Source organism: Gadus chalcogrammus, chromosome 12 (assembly GCF_026213295.1).
Source record: "Gadus chalcogrammus isolate NIFS_2021 chromosome 12, NIFS_Gcha_1.0, whole genome shotgun sequence".
NCBI lineage: Eukaryota > Metazoa > Chordata > Actinopteri > Gadiformes > Gadidae > Gadus > Gadus chalcogrammus.
The window spans coordinates 7382757-7398808 of NC_079423.1; the positions used below are offsets into that span (position 1 = coordinate 7382757).

Consider the following 16052-nt stretch of genomic DNA (forward strand, 5'->3'; position numbering starts at 1 on the left):
CACGCCCGATCTCGTCTGATCTCGGAAGCTAAGCAGGGTCGGGCCTGGTTAGTACTTGGATGGGAGACCGCCTGGGAATACCAGGTGCTGTAAGCTTTTCTTTTTCAACTCGAGCTCATTGCCTCCGTGGCCTACCGTGCGTACCGTGACCTGATGTTTACTGCCAACCGCTTTGGAGGATTTAAGCAACATACAAACTGACACGTCTCTCAAACTATTTTTGTGAAACATGAGGAGCAGTATAGTGATACTGCCAGCAGGGAGCACCAGAGAGCTGAACCGACAGTTGAACATTTCTTAAACTTTCACCAACACAAACAGGCACGCTCACTTCAGATCATGGGAGGACGTCAAAAATCACCACCCATTCTCTGACACTTTAACCGTTAACCTTGGTTCAAACATTTAACATCACACCCACACGCAGTGTATTTCAGATAATTAATGAATTCAGATGTCACAATGATCGTTTACATGGATAAGAGTCCTACTGATCAATTACTGCCGTTTATATCTAACTAATGATTGTCTTTGTAAAAGTGTAACGTCGAGCCTCAGCGGCTTTCTCACTCTTATGTGCTACTGTATGAAACCTTGTTTTGCGGCTGCAAGTAATTGCTTACGGCCATACCACCCTGAACACGCCCGATCTCGTCTGATCTCGGAAGCTAAGCAGGGTCGGGCCATGGTTAGTACTTGGATGGGAGACCGCCTGGGAATACCAGGTGCTGTAAGCTATTTCTTTTTCAACTCGAGCTCATTGCCTCCGTGGCCTACCGTGGCGTACCGTGACCTGATGTTTACTGCCAACCCGCTTTGGAGGATATTAAGCAACATACAAAACTGACAACGTCTCTCAAACTATTTTTGTGAAACATGAGGACAGTATAGTGATACTGCCAGCAGGGAGCACCAGAGAGCTGAACCGACAGTTGTACATTTCTTAAACTTTCACCAACACAAACACGCACGCTCACTTCAGATCATGGGAGGACGTCAAAAAATACACCACCCATTCTCTGACACTTTAACTGTTAACCTTGGTTCAAACATTTAACATCACACGCACACGCAGTGTATTTCAGATAATTAATGAATTCAGATGTCACAATGATCGTTTACATGGATAAGGAGATCCTACTGAATCAATACTGCCGTTTATATCTAACTAATGATTGTTTTTGTAAAGAGTGTAACGTCGAGCCTCAGCAGCTTTCTCACTCCTTATGTGCTACTGTATAAACCTGGTTTTGGCGCCTGCACTAATTGCTTAGCGGCCATACCACCCTGAACACGCCCGATCTCGTCTGATCTCGGAAGCTAAGCAGGGTCGGGCCTGGTTAGTACTTGGATGGGAGACCGCCTGGGAATACCAGGTGCTGTAAGCTTTTTCTTTTTCAACTCGAGCTCATTGACTCCGTGGCGTACCGTGACCTGATGTTTACTGCCAACCGCTTTGGAGGATTTAAGCAACATACAAAAACTGACAACGTCTCTCAAAACTATTTTTGTGAAACATGCGGACAGTATAGTGATACTGCCAGCAGGGAGCACCAGAGAGCTGAACCGACAGTTGTACATTTCTAAACTTTCACCAACACAAACACGCACGCTCACTTCAGATCATGGGAGGACGTCAAAAAATCACCACCCATTCTCTGACACTTTAACCGTTAACCTTGGTTCAAACATTTAACATCACACGCACACGCAGTGTATTTCAGATAATTAATGAATTCAGATGTCACAATGATCGTTTACATGGATAAGGAGTCCTACTGAATCAATTACCTGCCGTTTATATCTAACTAATGATTGTTTTTGTAAGAGTGTAACGTCGAGCCTCAGCAGCTTCTCACTCCTTATGTGCTACTGTATAAAACCTGGTTTTGCGCCTGCACTAATTGCTTACGGCCATACCACCCTGAACACGCCCTATCTCGTCTGATCTCGGAAGCTAAGCAGGGTCGGGCCTGGTTAGTACTTGATGGGAGACCGCCTGGGGAATACCAGGTGCTGTAAGCTTATTCTTTTTCAACTCGAGCTCATTGACTCCGTGGCGTACCGTGACCTGATGTTTACTGCCAACCACTTTGGAGGATTTAAGCAACATACAAAACTGACAACGTCTCAAACTATTTTTGTGAAACATGAGGACAGTATAGTGATACTGCCAGCAGGGAGCACCAGAGAGCTGAACCGACAGTTGTACATTTCTTAAACTTTCACCAACACAAACACGCAGGCTCACTTCAGATCATGGGAGGACGTCAAAAAATCACCACCCATTCTCTGACACTTTAACCGTTAACCTTGGTTCAAACATTTAACATCACACGCACACGCAGTGTATTTCAGATAATTATGAATTCAGATGTCACAATGATCGTTTACATGGATAAGGAGTCCTACTGAATCAATTACTGCCGTTTATATCTAACTAATGATTGTTTTTGTAAAGAGTGTAACGTCGAGCCTCAGCAGCTTTCTCACTCCTTATGTGCTACTGTATAAAACCTGGTTTTGCGCCTGCACTAATTGCTTACGGCCATACCACCCTGAACACGCCTGATCTCGTTTGATTTCGGAAGCTAAGCAGGGTCGGGCCTGGTTAGTACTTGGATGGGAGACCGCCTGGGAATACCAGGTGCTGTAAGATTTTTCTTTTTCAACTCGAGCTCATTGACTCCGTGGCGTACCGTGACCTGATGTTTACTGCCAACCGCTTTGGAGGATTTAAGCAACATACAAAAACTGACAACGTCTCTCAAAACTATTTTTGTGAAACATGAGGACAGTATAGTGATACTGCCAGCAGGGAGCACCAGAGAGCTGAACCGACAGTTGTACATTTCTTAAACTTTCACCAACACAAACACGCACGCTCACTTCAGATCATGGGAGGACGTCAAAAAATCACCACCCATTCTCTGACACTTTAACCGTTAACCTTGGTTCAAACATTTAACATCACACGCACACGCAGTGTATTTCAGATAATTAATGAATTCAGATGTCACAATGATCGTTTACATGGATAAGGAGTCCTACTGAATCAATTACTGCCGTTTATATCTAACTAATGATTGTCTTTGTAAAAGTGTAACGTCGAGCCTCAGCGGCTTTCTCACTCCTTATGTGCTACTGTATAAAACCTGGTTTTGCGCCTGCACTAATTGCTTACGGGCCATACCACCCTGAACACGCCCGATCTCGTCTGATCTCGGAAGCTAAGCAGGGTCGGGCCTGGTTAGTACTTGGATGGGAGACCGCCTGGGAATACCAGGTGCTGTAAGCTTTTTCTTTTTCAACTCGAGCTCATTGCCTCCGTGGCCTACCGTGGCGTACCGTGACCTGATGTTTACTGCCAACCGCTTTGGAGGATTTAAGCAACATACAAAAACTGACAACGTCTCTCAAAACTATTTTTGTGAAACATGAGGACAGTATAGTGATACTGCCAGCAGGGAGCACCAGAGAGCTGAACCGACAGTTGTACATTTCTTAAACTTTCACCAACACAAACACGCACGCTCACTTCAGATCATGGGAGGACGTCAAAAAATCACCACCCATTCTCTGACACTTTAACCGTTAACCTTGGTTCAAACATTTAACATCACACGCACACGCAGTGTATTTCAGATAATTAATGAATTCAGATGTCACAATGATCGTTTACATGGATAAGGAGTCCTACTGAATCAATTACTGCCGTTTATATCTAACTAATGATTGTCTTTGTAAAAGTGTAACGTCGAGCCTCAGCGGCTTTCTCACTCCTTATGTGCTACTGTATGAAACCTGGTTTTGCGGCTGCAATAATTGCTTACGGCCATACCACCCTGAACACGCCTGATCTCGTCTGATCTCGAAAGCTAAGCAGGGTCGGGCCTGGTTAGTACTTGGATGGGAGACCGCCTGGGAATACCAGGTGCTGTAAGCTTTTTCTTTTTCAACTCGAGCTCATTGACTCCGTGGCCTACCGTGGCGTACCGTGACCTGATGTATGCCAACCGCTTTGGAGGATTTAAGCAACATACAAAAACTGACAACGTCTCTCAAAACTGTTTTTGTGAAACATGAGGACAGTATAGTGATACTGCCAGCAGGGAGCACCAGAGAGCTGAACCGACAGTTGTACATTTCTTAAACTTTCACCAACACAAACACGCACGCTCACTTCAGATCATGGGAGGACGTCAAAAAATCACCACCCATTCTCTGACACTTTAAACCGTTAACCTTGGTTCAAACATTTAACATCACACGCACACGCAGTGTATTTCAGATAATTAATGAATTCAGATGTCACAATGATCGTTTACATGGATAAGGAGTCCTACTGAATCAATTACTGCCGTTTATATCTAACTAATGATTGTCTTTGTAAAAGTGTAACGTCGAGCCTCAGCGGCTTTCTCACTCCTTATGTGCTACTGTATGAAACCTGGTTTTGCGGCTGCAATAATTGCTTACGGCCATACCACCCTGAACACGCCCGATCTCGTCTGATCTCGGAAGCTAAGCAGGGTCGGGCCTGGTTAGTACTTGGATGGGAGACCGCCTGGGAATACCAGGTGCTGTAAGCTTTTTCTTTTTCAACTCGAGCTCATTGCCTCCGTGGCCTACCGTGGCGTACCGTGACCTGATGTTTACTGCCAACCGCTTTGGAGGATTTAAGCAACATACAAAAACTGACAACGTCTCTCAAAACTATTTTTGTGAAACATGAGGACAGTATAGTGATACTGCCAGCAGGGAGCACCAGAGAGCTGAACCGACAGTTGTACATTTCTTAAACTTTCACCAACACAAACACGCACGCTCACTTCAGATCATGGGAGGACGTCAAAAAATCACCACCCATTCTCTGACACTTTAACCGTTAACCTTGGTTCAAACATTTAACATCACACGCACACGCAGTGTATTTCAGATAATTAATGAATTCAGATGTCACAATGATCGTTTACATGGATAAGGAGTCCTACTGAATCAATTACTGCCGTTTATATCTAACTAATGATTGTCTTTGTAAAAGTGTAACGTCGAGCCTCAGCAGGCTTTCTCACTCCTTATGTGCTACTGTATGAAACCTGGTTTTGCGCCTGCAATAATTGCTTACGGCCATACCACCCTGAACACGCCCTGATCTCGTCTGATCTCGAAAGCTAAGCAGGGTCGGGCCTGGTTAGTACTTGGATGGGAGACCGCCTGGGAATACCAGGTGCTGTAAGCTTTTTCTTTTTCAACTCGAGCTCATTGACTCCGTGGCCTACCGTGGCGTACCGTGACCTGATGTATGCCAACCGCTTTGGAGGATTTAAGCAACATACAAAAACTGACAACGTCTCTCAAAACTGTTTTTGTGAAACATGAGGACAGTATAGTGATACTGCCAGCAGGGAGCACCAGAGAGCTGAACCGACAGTTGTACATTTCTTAAACTTTCACCAACACAAACACGCACGCTCACTTCAGATCATGGGAGGACGTCAAAAAATCACCACCCATTCTCTGACACTTTAACCGTTAACCTTGGTTCAAACATTTAACATCACACGCACACGCAGTGTATTTCAGATAATTAATGAATTCAGATGTCACAATGATCGTTTACATGGATAAGGAGTCCTACTGAATCAATTACTGCCGTTTATATCTAACTAATGATTGTTTTTGTAAAAGTGTAACGTCGAGCCTCAGCAGCTTTCTCACTCCTTATGTGCTACTGTATAAAACCTGGTTTTGCGCCTGCACTAATTGCTTACGGCCATACCACCCTGAACACGCCCGATCTCGTCTGAACTCGGAAGCTAAGTAGGGTCGGGCCTGGTTAGTACTTGGATGGGAGACCGCCTGGGAATACTAGGTGCTGTAAGCTTTTTCTTTTTCAACTCGAGCTCATTGACTCCGTGGCCTACCGTGGCGTACCGTGACCTGATGTTTACTGCCAACCGCTTTGGAGGATTTAAGCAACATACAAAAACTGACAACGTCTCTCAAAACTATTTTTGTGAAACATGAGGACAGTATAGTGATACTGCCAGCAGGGAGCACCAGAGAGCTGAACCGACAGTTGTACATTTCTTAAACTTTCACCAACACAAACACGCACGCTCACTTCAGATCATGGGAGGACGTCAAAAAATCACCACCCATTCTCTGACACTTTAACCGTTAACCTTGGTTCAAACATTTAACATCACACGCACACGCAGTGTATTTCAGATAATTAATGAATTCAGATGTCACAATGATCGTTTACATGGATAAGGAGTCCTACTGAATCAATTACTGCCGTTTATATCCAACTAATGATTGTTTTTGTAAAGTGTAACGTCGAGCCTCAGCAGCTTTCTCACTCCTTATGTGCTACTGTATAAAACCTGGTTTTGCGCCTGCACTAATTGCTTACGGCCATACCACCCTGAACACGCCCGATCTCGTTTGATCTCGGAAGCTAAGCAGGGTCGGGCCTGGTTAGTACTTGGATGGGAGACCGCCTGGGAATACCAGGTGCTGTAAGCTTTTTCTTTTTCAAACTCGAGCTCATTGACTCCGTGGCGTACCGTGACCTGATGTTTACTGCCAACCGCTTTGGAGGATTTAAGCAACATACAAAAACTGACAACGTCTCTCAAAACTATTTTTGTGAAACATGCGGACAGTATAGTGATACTGCCAGCAGGGAGCACCAGAGAGCTGAACCGACAGTTGTACATTTCTTAAACTTTCACCAACACAAACACGCACGCTCACTTCAGGTCATGGGAGGACGTCAAAAAATCACCACCCATTCTCTGACACTTTAACCGTTAACCTTGGTTCAAACATTTAACATCACACGCACACGCAGTGTATTTCAGATAATTAATGAATTCAGATGTCACAATGATCGTTTACATGGATAAGGAGTCCTACTGAATCAATTACTGCCGTTTATATCTAACTAATGATTGTTTTTGTAAGAGTGTAACGTCGAGCCTCAGCAGCTTTCTCACTCCTTATGTGCTACTGTATAAAACCTGGTTTTGCGCCTGCACTAATTGCTTACGGCCATACCACCCTGAACACGCCCGATCTCGTCTGATCTCGGTAGCTAAGCAGGGTCGGGCCTGGTTAGTACTTGGATGGGAGACCTCCTCAGAAGCCCAGGTTGCTGTAAGTAGTGACGGGTGTCACCAAAAGAAAAAAAAAAAAAAAACACGCCCGATCTCGTCTGATCTCGGAAGCTAAGCAGGGTCGGGCCTGGTTAGTACTTGGATGGGAGACCGCCTGGGAATACCAGGTGCTGTAAGCTTATTCTTTTTCAACTCGAGCTCATTGACTCCGTGGCGTACCGTGACCTGATGTTTACTGCCAACCACTTTGGAGGATTTAAGCAACATACAAAAACTGACAACGTCTCAAAACTATTTTTGTGAAACATGAGGACAGTATAGTGATACTGCCAGCAGGGAGCACCAGAGAGCTGAACCGACAGTTGTACATTTCTTAAACTTTCACCAACACAAACACGCAGGCTCACTTCAGATCATGGGAGGACGTCAAAAAATCACCACCCATTCTCTGACACTTTAACCGTTAACCTTGGTTCAAACATTTAACATCACACGCACACGCAGTGTATTTCAGATAATTAATGAATTCAGATGTCACAATGATCGTTTACATGGATAAGGAGTCCTACTGAATCAATTACTGCCGTTTATATCTAACTAATGATTGTTTTTGTAAAAGTGTAACGTCGAGCCTCAGCAGCTTTCTCACTCCTTATGTGCTACTGTATAAAACCTGGTTTTGCGCCTGCACTAATTGCTTACGGCCATACCACCCTGAACACGCCTGATCTCGTTTGATTTCGGAAGGTAAGCAGGGTCGGGCCTGGTTAGTACTTGGATGGGAGACCGCCTGGGAATACCAGGTGCTGTAAGATTTTTCTTTTTCAACTCGAGCTCATTGACTCCGTGGCGTACCGTGACCTGATGTTTACTGCCAACCGCTTTGGAGGATTTAAGCAACATACAAAAACTGACAACGTCTCTCAAAACTATTTTTGTGAAACATGAGGACAGTATAGTGATACTGCCAGCAGGGAGCACCAGAGAGCTGAACCGACAGTTGTACATTTCTTAAACTTTCACCAACACAAACACGCACGCTCACTTCAGATCATGGGAGGACGTCAAAAAATCACCACCCATTCTCTGACACTTTAACCGTTAACCTTGGTTCAAACATTTAACATCACACGCACACGCAGTGTATTTCAGATAATTAATGAATTCAGATGTCACAATGATCGTTTACATGGATAAGGAGTCCTACTGAATCAATTACTGCCGTTTATATCTAACTAATGATTGTTTTTGTAAAAGTGTAACGTCGAGCCTCAGCAGCTTTCTCACTCCTTATGTGCTACTGTATAAAACCTGGTTTTGCGCCTACACTAATTGCTTACGGCCATACCACCCTGAACACGCCCGATCTCGTTTGATCTCGGAAGCTAAGCAGGGTCGGGCCTGGTTAGTACTTGGATGGGAGACCGCCTGGGAATACCAGGTGCTGTATGCTTTTTCTTTTTCAACTCGAGCTCATTGCCTCCGTGGCCTACCGTGGCGTACCGTGACCTGATGTTTACTGCCAACCGCTTTGGAGGATTTAAGCAACATACAAAAACTGACAACGTCTCTCAAACTATTTTTGTGAAACATGAGGACTGTATAGTGATACTGCCAGCAGGGAGCACCAGAGAGCTGAAACGACAGTTGTACACTTCTTAAACTTTCACCAACTCAAACACGCACGCTCACTTCAGATCATGGGAGGACGTCAAAAAATCACCACCCATTCTCTGACACTTTAAACCGTTAACCTTGGTTCAAACATTTAACATCACACGCACACGCAGTGTATTTCAGATAATTAATGAATTCAGATGTCACAATGATCGTTTACATGGATAAGGAGTCCTACTGAATCAATTACTGCCGTTTATATCTAACTAATGATTGTTTTTGTAAAAGTGTAACGTCGAGCCTCAGCAGCTTTCTCACTCCTTATGTGCTACTGTATAAAACCTGGTTTTGCGCCTGCACTAATTACTTACAGCCATACCACCCTGAACACGCCCGAACTCGTTTGATCTCGGAAGCTAAGCAGGGTCGTGCCTGGTTAGTACTTGGATGGGAGACCGCCTGGGAATACCAGGTGCTGTAAGCTTTTTCTTTTTCAACACGAGCTCATTGCCTCCGTGGGCTACCGTGGCGTACCGTGACCTGATGTTTACTGCCAACCGCTTTGGAGGATTTAAGCAACATACAAAAACTGACAACGTCTCTCAAAACTAGTTTTTGTGAAACATGAGGACAGTATAGTGATACTGCCAGCAGGGAGCACCAGAGAGCTGAACCGACAGTTGTACATTTCTTAAACTTTCACCAACACAAACACGCACGCTCACTTCAGATCATGGGAGGACGTCAAAAAATCACCACCCATTCTCTGACACTTTAACCGTTAACCTTGGTTCAAACATTTAACATCACACGCACACGCAGTGTATTTCAGATAATTAATGAATTCAGATGTCACAATGATCGTTTACATGGATAAGGAGTCCTACTGAATCAATTACTGCCGTTTATATCTAACTAATGATTGTCTTTGTAAAAGTGTAACGTCGAGCCTCAGCGGCTTTCTCACTCCTTATGTGCTACTGTATGAAACCTGGTTTTGCGGCTGCACTAATTGCTTACGGCCATACCACCCTGAACACGCCCGATCTCGTCTGATCTCGGAAGCTAAGCAGGGTCGGGCCTGGTTAGTACTTGGATGGGAGACCGCCTGGGAATACCAGGTGCTGTAAGCTTTTTCTTTTTCAACTCGAGCTCATTGCCTCCGTGGCCTACCGTGGCGTACCGTGACCTGATGTTTACTGCCAACCGCTTTGGAGGATTTAAGCAACATACAAAAACTGACAACGTCTCTCAAAACTATTTTTGTGAAACATGAGGACAGTATAGTGATACTGCCAGCAGGGAGCACCAGAGAGCTGAACCGACAGTTGTACATTTCTTAAACTTTCACCAACACAAACACGCACGCTCACTTCAGATCATGGGAGGACGTCAAAAAATCACCACCCATTCTCTGACACTTTAACCGTTAACCTTGGTTCAAACATTTAACATCACACACACACGCAGTGTATTTCAGATAATTAATGAATTCAGATGTCACAATGATCGTTTACATGGATAAGGAGTCCTACTGAATCAATTACTGCCGTTTATATCTAACTAATGATTGTCTTTGTAAAAGTGTAACGTCGAGCCTCAGCGGCTTTCTCACTCCTTATGTGCTACTGTATGAAAACCTGGTTTTGCGGCCTGCAATAATTGCTTACGGCCATACCACCCTGAACACGCCCGATCTCGTCTGATCTCGAAAGCTAAGCAGGGTCGGGCCTGGTTAGTACTTGGATGGGAGACCGCCTGGGAATACCAGGTGCTGTAAGCTTTTTCTTTTTCAACTCGAGCTCATTGCCTCCGTGGCCTACCGTGGCGTACCGTGACCTGATGTATGCCAACCGCTTTGGAGGATTTAAGCAACATACAAAAACTGACAACGTCTCTCAAAACTGTTTTTGTGAAACATGAGGACAGTATAGTGATACTGCCAGCAGGGAGCACCAGAGAGCTGAACCGACAGTTGTACATTTCTTAAACTTTCACCAACACAAACACGCACGCTCACTTCAGATCATGGGAGGACGTCAAAAAATCACCACCCATTCTCTGACACTTTAACCGTTAACCTTGGTTCAAACATTTAACATCACACGCACACGCAGTGTATTTCAGATAATTAATGAATTCAGATGTCACAATGATCGTTTACATGGATAAGGAGTCCTACTGAATCAATTACTGCCGTTTATATCTAACTAATGATTGTTTTTGTAAAAGTGTAACGTCGAGCCTCAGCAGCTTTCTCACTCCTTATGTGCTACTGTATAAAACCTGGTTTTGCGCTTGCACTAATTGCTTACGGCCATACCACCCTGAACACGCCCGATCTCGTCTGATCTCGGAAGCTAAGCAGGGTCGGGCCTGGTTAGTACTTGGATGGGAGACCTCCTCAGAAGCCCAGGTTACTGTAAGTAGTGACGGGTGTCACCAAAAGAAAAAAAAAAAAAAAACACGCCCGATCTCGTCTGAACTCGGGAGCTAAGCAGGGTCGGGCCTGGTTAGTACTTGGATGTGAGTCCGCCTGGGAATATCAGGTGCTGTAAGCTTTTTCTTTTTCAACTCGAGCTCATTGACTCCGTGGCCTACCGTGGCGTACCGTGACCTGATGTTTACTGCCAACCGCTTTGGAGGATTTAAGCAACATACAAAAACTGACAACGTCTCTCAAAACTATTTTTGTGAAACATGAGGACAGTATAGTGATACTGCCAGCAGGGAGCACCAGAGAGCTGAACCGACAGTTGTACATTTCTTAAACTTTCACCAACACAAACACGCACGCTCACTTCAGATCATTGGAGGACGTCAAAAAATCACCACCCATTCTCTGACACTTTAACCGTTAACCTTGGTTCAAACATTTAACATCACACGCACACGCAGTGTATTTCAGATAATTAATGAATTCAGATGTCACAATGATCGTTTACATGGATAAGGAGTCCTACTGAATCAATTACTGCCGTTTATATCTAACTTATGATTGTTTTTGTAAGAGTGTAACGTCGAGCCTCAGCAGCTTTCTCACTCCTTATGTGCTACTGTATAAAACCTGGTTTTGCGCCTGCACTAATTGGTTTCGGCCATACCACCCTGAACACGCCCGATCTCGTCTGATCTCGGAAGCTAAGCAGGGTCGGGCCTGGTTAGTACTTGGATGGGAGACCGCCTGGGAATACCAGGTGCTGTAAGCTTTTTCTTTTTCAACTCGAGCTCATTGACTCCGTGGCCTACCGTGGCGTACCGTGACCTGATGTTTACTGCCAACCGCTTTGGAGGATTTAAGCAACATACAAAAACTGACAACGTCTCTCAAAACTATTTTTGTGAAACATGAGGACAGTATAGTGATACTGCCAGCAGGGAGCACCAGAGAGCTGAACCGACAGTTGTACATTTCTTAAACTTTCACCAACACAAACACGCACGCTCACTTCAGATCATTGGAGGACGTCAAAAAATCACCACCCATTCTCTGACACTTTAACCGTTAACCTTGGTTCAAACATTTAACATCACACGCACACGCAGTGTATTTCAGATAATTAATGAATTCAGATGTCACAATGATCGTTTACATGGATTAGGAGTCCTACTGAATCAATTACTGCCGTTTATATCTAACTAATGATTGTTTTGTAAGAGTGTAACGTCGAGCCTCAGCAGCTTTCTCACTCCTTATGTGCTACTGTATAAAACCTGGTTTTGCGCCTGCACTAATTGGTTTCGGCCATACCACCCTGAACACGCCCGATCTCGTCTGATCTCGGAAGCTAAGCAGGGTCGGGCCTGGTTAGTACTTGGATGGGAGACCTCCTCAGAAGCCTAGGTTGCTGTAAGTAGTGACGGGTGTCACCAAAAAGAAAAAAAAAAAACACGCCCGATCTCGTCTGATCTCGGAAGCTAAGCAGGGTCGGGCCTGGTTAGTACTTGGATGGGAGACCGCCTGGGAATACCAGGTGCTGTAAGCTTTTTCTTTTTCAACTCGAGCTCATTGACTCCGTGGCGTACCGTGACCTGATGTTTACTGCCAACCGCTTTGGAGGATTTAAGCAACATACAAAAACTGACAACGTCTCTCAAAACTGTTTTTGTGAAACATGAGGACAGTATAGTGATACTGCCAGCAGGGAGCACCAGAGAGCTGAACCGACAGTTGTACATTTCTTAAACTTTCACCAACACAAACACGCACGCTCACTTCAGATCATGGGAGGACGTAAAAAAATCACCACCCATTCTCTGACACTTTAACCGTTAACCTTGGTTCAAACATTTAACATCACACGCACACGCAGTGTATTTCAGATAATTAATGAATTCAGATGTCACAATGATCGTTTACATGGATAAGGAGTCCTACTGAATCAATTACTGCCGTTTATATCTAACTAATGATTGTTTTTGTAAAAGTGTAACGTCGAGCCTCAGCAGCTTTCTCACTCCTTATGTGCTACTGTATAAAACCTGGTTTTGCGCCTGCACTAATTGCTTACGGCCATACCACCCTGAACACGCCCGATCTCGTCTGAACTCGGAAGCTAAGCAGGGTCGGGCCTGGTTAGTACTTGGATGGGAGACCGCCTGGGAATACTAGGTGCTGTAAGCTTTTTCTTTTTCAACTCGAGCTCATTGACTCCGTGGCCTACCGTGGCGTACCGTGACCTGATGTTTACTGCCAACCGCTTTGGAGGATTTAAGCAACATACAAAAACTGACAACGTCTCTCAAAACTATTTTTGTGAAACATGAGGACAGTATAGTGATACTGCCAGCAGGGAGCACCAGAGAGCTGAACCGACAGTTGTACATTTCTTAAACTTTCACCAACACAAACACGCACGCTCACTTCAGATCATGGGAGGACGTCAAAAAATCACCACCCATTCTCTGACACTTTAATAATAATAATAATAAATTGTATTTATAATGCACTTTATATTCAAGAATCTCAAAGTGCTTCAGAGAAAAAAATACCAAAAAACTATTAAAAAGGGGGAACCTCAAAGAAAGTTTAGCTAAATGCTCTTTTAAAGAGATGGGTTTTGAGGTTCCGTTTAAAAAGAGCTGTAGTCTGTGGAGCCCTCAGGTGGTCAGGGAGGGCGTTCCATAGTCTAGGGGCAGCAGCAGAAAAGGCCCGATCACCCATGGTGCACAGCTTCGTATGTCGGGTTTGGAGGGTGTGAGTGGATCCTGAACGGAGTGTACGTGAGTTTGTCGGGGGGGTGAGGAGTTCCTGAAGGTAGAGGGGGGCAAGTCCGTGAAGGCACTGGTGGGTGAGGAGGGAGACCTTGTACTCAATTCTGAGTGAGACAGGGAGCCAGTGCAGTGATTTCAGGATGGGGGTGATGTGGTCATGCTTGCGCACCCTCATCAGGACCCTGGCAGCACTGTTTTGAATGTATTGGAGCCTCTGGATGCTCTTGCCAGGGATCCCAATGAGGAGTGCATTGCAGTAGTCCAACCTGGAGGAGACAAAGGCATGGACGAGCTTCTCTGCATCAGCCAGGGTGAGTGATTGGCGGAGTTTGGCGATGTTCCTGAGGTGGTATAAAGCTGTCTTACAGAGGTGTTTGATGTGGGTGTCAAAATTAAGTTGTGGGTCCATTTTAACACCGAGGTTGGTGACGGATGTGGAAAGGGGGATGTTTTTGCCAGAGAAGGTGATATTGGTGATGGTGGGGGAGCGGAGCTGATGTGGCGTGCCAATAAGGATGGCTTCCGTTTTATGGCTGTTAAGTTGTAGGAAGTTGAGCTTCATCCACGCCTCTATCTCCTCCAGGCAGGTGGTCAGTGTGGATGTTGGCAGAGGAGCAGAAGAAGTGGGGGTTGTCCTGATGTAGAGCTGTGTATCATCAGCATAGCAGTGGTAAGACAAGCCATGCCTGCTAATGACACTACCCAGGGGGAGCATGTACAGTGAGAACAGTGTGGGGCCCAACACCGAGCCCTGGGGGACACCGCAGGTGACGTTGTTGGTGTGTGATTTTGCTTTGCCCAGGGCAACGTGCTCAGTTCTGTCAGTGAGGTACGAGGTGAACCAGTTCTTTACATTTCCTGATAGTCCAATGGTGTATTGCAGGCGGTGAAGGAGAATATTGTGGTCAACCGTATCAAAAGCAGCTGTTAAGTCCAGGAGGATGAGGAGAGATGGGGAGCCGGTGTCTGCTGCCATCAGGAGGTCATTTGTGACCCTGACCAAGGCTGTTTCTGTACTGTGGCCATAGCGGAAACCAGACTGGAATTTTTCAAACAAGTGATGTTGTATGAGGTGATCCTGGAGTTGTGCTGCAACTGTTTTTACCAGAACTTTTGACAGAAATGGGAGATTTGAGATGGGCCTGTAGTTGGAGAGGACTTCTGGATCAAGGGTAGGTTTTTTTAATGTTGGTCTGATGACAGCAGTTTTTAATGCAGATGGGATATGGCCGGCCAGGAGGGAGTGGTTAATGATATTGGTGATGAGTGGAGAGACAGCAGAGATGTTGGCCTTCAGCAGAGCTGTAGGGAAGGGGTCTAGTGCACAGGTGGATGGCTTCATTTTCCTGATGACGTCCTCCACCTCTTCCTTTGTGATGCTGGAGAAGGAGCAGAGGGTCTGGACAGAGTCAATCGGTGGGTCAGCAGTTTGAAGGGGCAGGGCAGTAGTGATGGAGAGGTGTGAGCGGATGTTATTCACTTTTTGTTTAAAAAAGTTGATGTGCATGTTGCACCTCTCCGTGGTGACATCAGATTGGGATGGTAAAGGGGGTTTGAGAAGGTGATGAACAGTTGAAAAGAGCTGTTTGGAGTTACCAGGGCTATTGTTGATTATTGCGGAATAGAACCTGGACCGTGCATTATTCAGGGCTTCAGCATATGCCCTCCCGTGTTCCCTGTATGCCTGTTTGTGAACGGTCAGACCAGAGGCCTTGAGTCGCCGCTCAAGGACACGCCCAGCAGCCTTCATTGTACGTAGTTCACTGGTGTACCAGGGTGCGGAGCGCGAGAAGGAGACTGACCTCGATGTTAAGGGGGCGTGGAGATCCAGGAGACTGCTCAGGGACTGGTTGTATAAGTCCACTGAGTCAGCAAGAGAGAGGGAGTCAGTTGAGCCAGAGGAGAGATGTTGAAGGTCCAGGGCCAGGGCATCCATGTTGATATTTTTCACATTCCTGAAGTGGATCTGCCGCTTTGGTTTGGCGTGGGAGGAAGGAAAAGGGAGCTCCATTGACACAACTCTGTGATCCGAGACGCCAAGATCATAGACCTGTAGGTTGCTGATGGGGGCGGAGTTTGAGATGACCAGGTCAA

General features: G+C 45.4%; 20 non-coding genes across 20 annotated transcripts; all 20 read left to right on the top strand.

The window, feature by feature from the left end:
- Positions 1-617: 617 nt before the first annotated feature.
- LOC130401154 (5S ribosomal RNA) lies at positions 618-737 on the top strand. Its single transcript, XR_008903611.1, has one exon. It is a non-coding gene; the product is annotated as a 5S ribosomal RNA (ribosomal RNA).
- Positions 738-1269: 532 nt separating this feature from the next.
- Positions 1270-1388, top strand: LOC130394750 (5S ribosomal RNA). The gene has a single exon (XR_008897878.1). It is a non-coding gene; the product is annotated as a 5S ribosomal RNA (ribosomal RNA).
- Positions 1389-1906: 518 nt separating this feature from the next.
- LOC130395815 (5S ribosomal RNA) lies at positions 1907-2025 on the top strand. Its single transcript, XR_008898825.1, has one exon. It is a non-coding gene; the product is annotated as a 5S ribosomal RNA (ribosomal RNA).
- A 515-nt stretch (positions 2026-2540) lies between these two features.
- LOC130394941 (5S ribosomal RNA) lies at positions 2541-2659 on the top strand. Its single transcript, XR_008898051.1, has one exon. It is a non-coding gene; the product is annotated as a 5S ribosomal RNA (ribosomal RNA).
- A 519-nt stretch (positions 2660-3178) lies between these two features.
- LOC130400810 (5S ribosomal RNA) lies at positions 3179-3298 on the top strand. Its single transcript, XR_008903283.1, has one exon. It is a non-coding gene; the product is annotated as a 5S ribosomal RNA (ribosomal RNA).
- Positions 3299-3827: 529 nt separating this feature from the next.
- LOC130400855 (5S ribosomal RNA) lies at positions 3828-3946 on the top strand. The gene has a single exon (XR_008903326.1). It is a non-coding gene; the product is annotated as a 5S ribosomal RNA (ribosomal RNA).
- A 527-nt stretch (positions 3947-4473) lies between these two features.
- On the top strand, positions 4474-4592 carry LOC130396697 (5S ribosomal RNA). The gene has a single exon (XR_008899320.1). It is a non-coding gene; the product is annotated as a 5S ribosomal RNA (ribosomal RNA).
- A 530-nt stretch (positions 4593-5122) lies between these two features.
- LOC130394736 (5S ribosomal RNA) lies at positions 5123-5242 on the top strand. The gene has a single exon (XR_008897866.1). It is a non-coding gene; the product is annotated as a 5S ribosomal RNA (ribosomal RNA).
- A 526-nt stretch (positions 5243-5768) lies between these two features.
- LOC130400488 (5S ribosomal RNA) lies at positions 5769-5887 on the top strand. The gene has a single exon (XR_008902971.1). It is a non-coding gene; the product is annotated as a 5S ribosomal RNA (ribosomal RNA).
- Positions 5888-6415: 528 nt separating this feature from the next.
- Positions 6416-6534, top strand: LOC130399658 (5S ribosomal RNA). Its single transcript, XR_008902161.1, has one exon. It is a non-coding gene; the product is annotated as a 5S ribosomal RNA (ribosomal RNA).
- Positions 6535-7054: 520 nt separating this feature from the next.
- Positions 7055-7174, top strand: LOC130394691 (5S ribosomal RNA). Its single transcript, XR_008897825.1, has one exon. It is a non-coding gene; the product is annotated as a 5S ribosomal RNA (ribosomal RNA).
- Positions 7175-7823: 649 nt separating this feature from the next.
- Positions 7824-7942, top strand: LOC130395308 (5S ribosomal RNA). Its single transcript, XR_008898380.1, has one exon. It is a non-coding gene; the product is annotated as a 5S ribosomal RNA (ribosomal RNA).
- Positions 7943-8461: 519 nt separating this feature from the next.
- LOC130400343 (5S ribosomal RNA) lies at positions 8462-8580 on the top strand. The gene has a single exon (XR_008902823.1). It is a non-coding gene; the product is annotated as a 5S ribosomal RNA (ribosomal RNA).
- Positions 8581-9109: 529 nt separating this feature from the next.
- On the top strand, positions 9110-9228 carry LOC130395323 (5S ribosomal RNA). The gene has a single exon (XR_008898393.1). It is a non-coding gene; the product is annotated as a 5S ribosomal RNA (ribosomal RNA).
- Positions 9229-9758: 530 nt separating this feature from the next.
- Positions 9759-9877, top strand: LOC130396698 (5S ribosomal RNA). Its single transcript, XR_008899321.1, has one exon. It is a non-coding gene; the product is annotated as a 5S ribosomal RNA (ribosomal RNA).
- Positions 9878-10408: 531 nt separating this feature from the next.
- LOC130400118 (5S ribosomal RNA) lies at positions 10409-10527 on the top strand. Its single transcript, XR_008902598.1, has one exon. It is a non-coding gene; the product is annotated as a 5S ribosomal RNA (ribosomal RNA).
- Positions 10528-11053: 526 nt separating this feature from the next.
- LOC130394856 (5S ribosomal RNA) lies at positions 11054-11173 on the top strand. The gene has a single exon (XR_008897974.1). It is a non-coding gene; the product is annotated as a 5S ribosomal RNA (ribosomal RNA).
- A 661-nt stretch (positions 11174-11834) lies between these two features.
- Positions 11835-11953, top strand: LOC130401193 (5S ribosomal RNA). Its single transcript, XR_008903658.1, has one exon. It is a non-coding gene; the product is annotated as a 5S ribosomal RNA (ribosomal RNA).
- Positions 11954-12481: 528 nt separating this feature from the next.
- LOC130395777 (5S ribosomal RNA) lies at positions 12482-12601 on the top strand. Its single transcript, XR_008898792.1, has one exon. It is a non-coding gene; the product is annotated as a 5S ribosomal RNA (ribosomal RNA).
- Positions 12602-13249: 648 nt separating this feature from the next.
- LOC130399792 (5S ribosomal RNA) lies at positions 13250-13368 on the top strand. Its single transcript, XR_008902290.1, has one exon. It is a non-coding gene; the product is annotated as a 5S ribosomal RNA (ribosomal RNA).
- The last annotated feature ends 2684 nt before the right edge of the window (positions 13369-16052 follow it).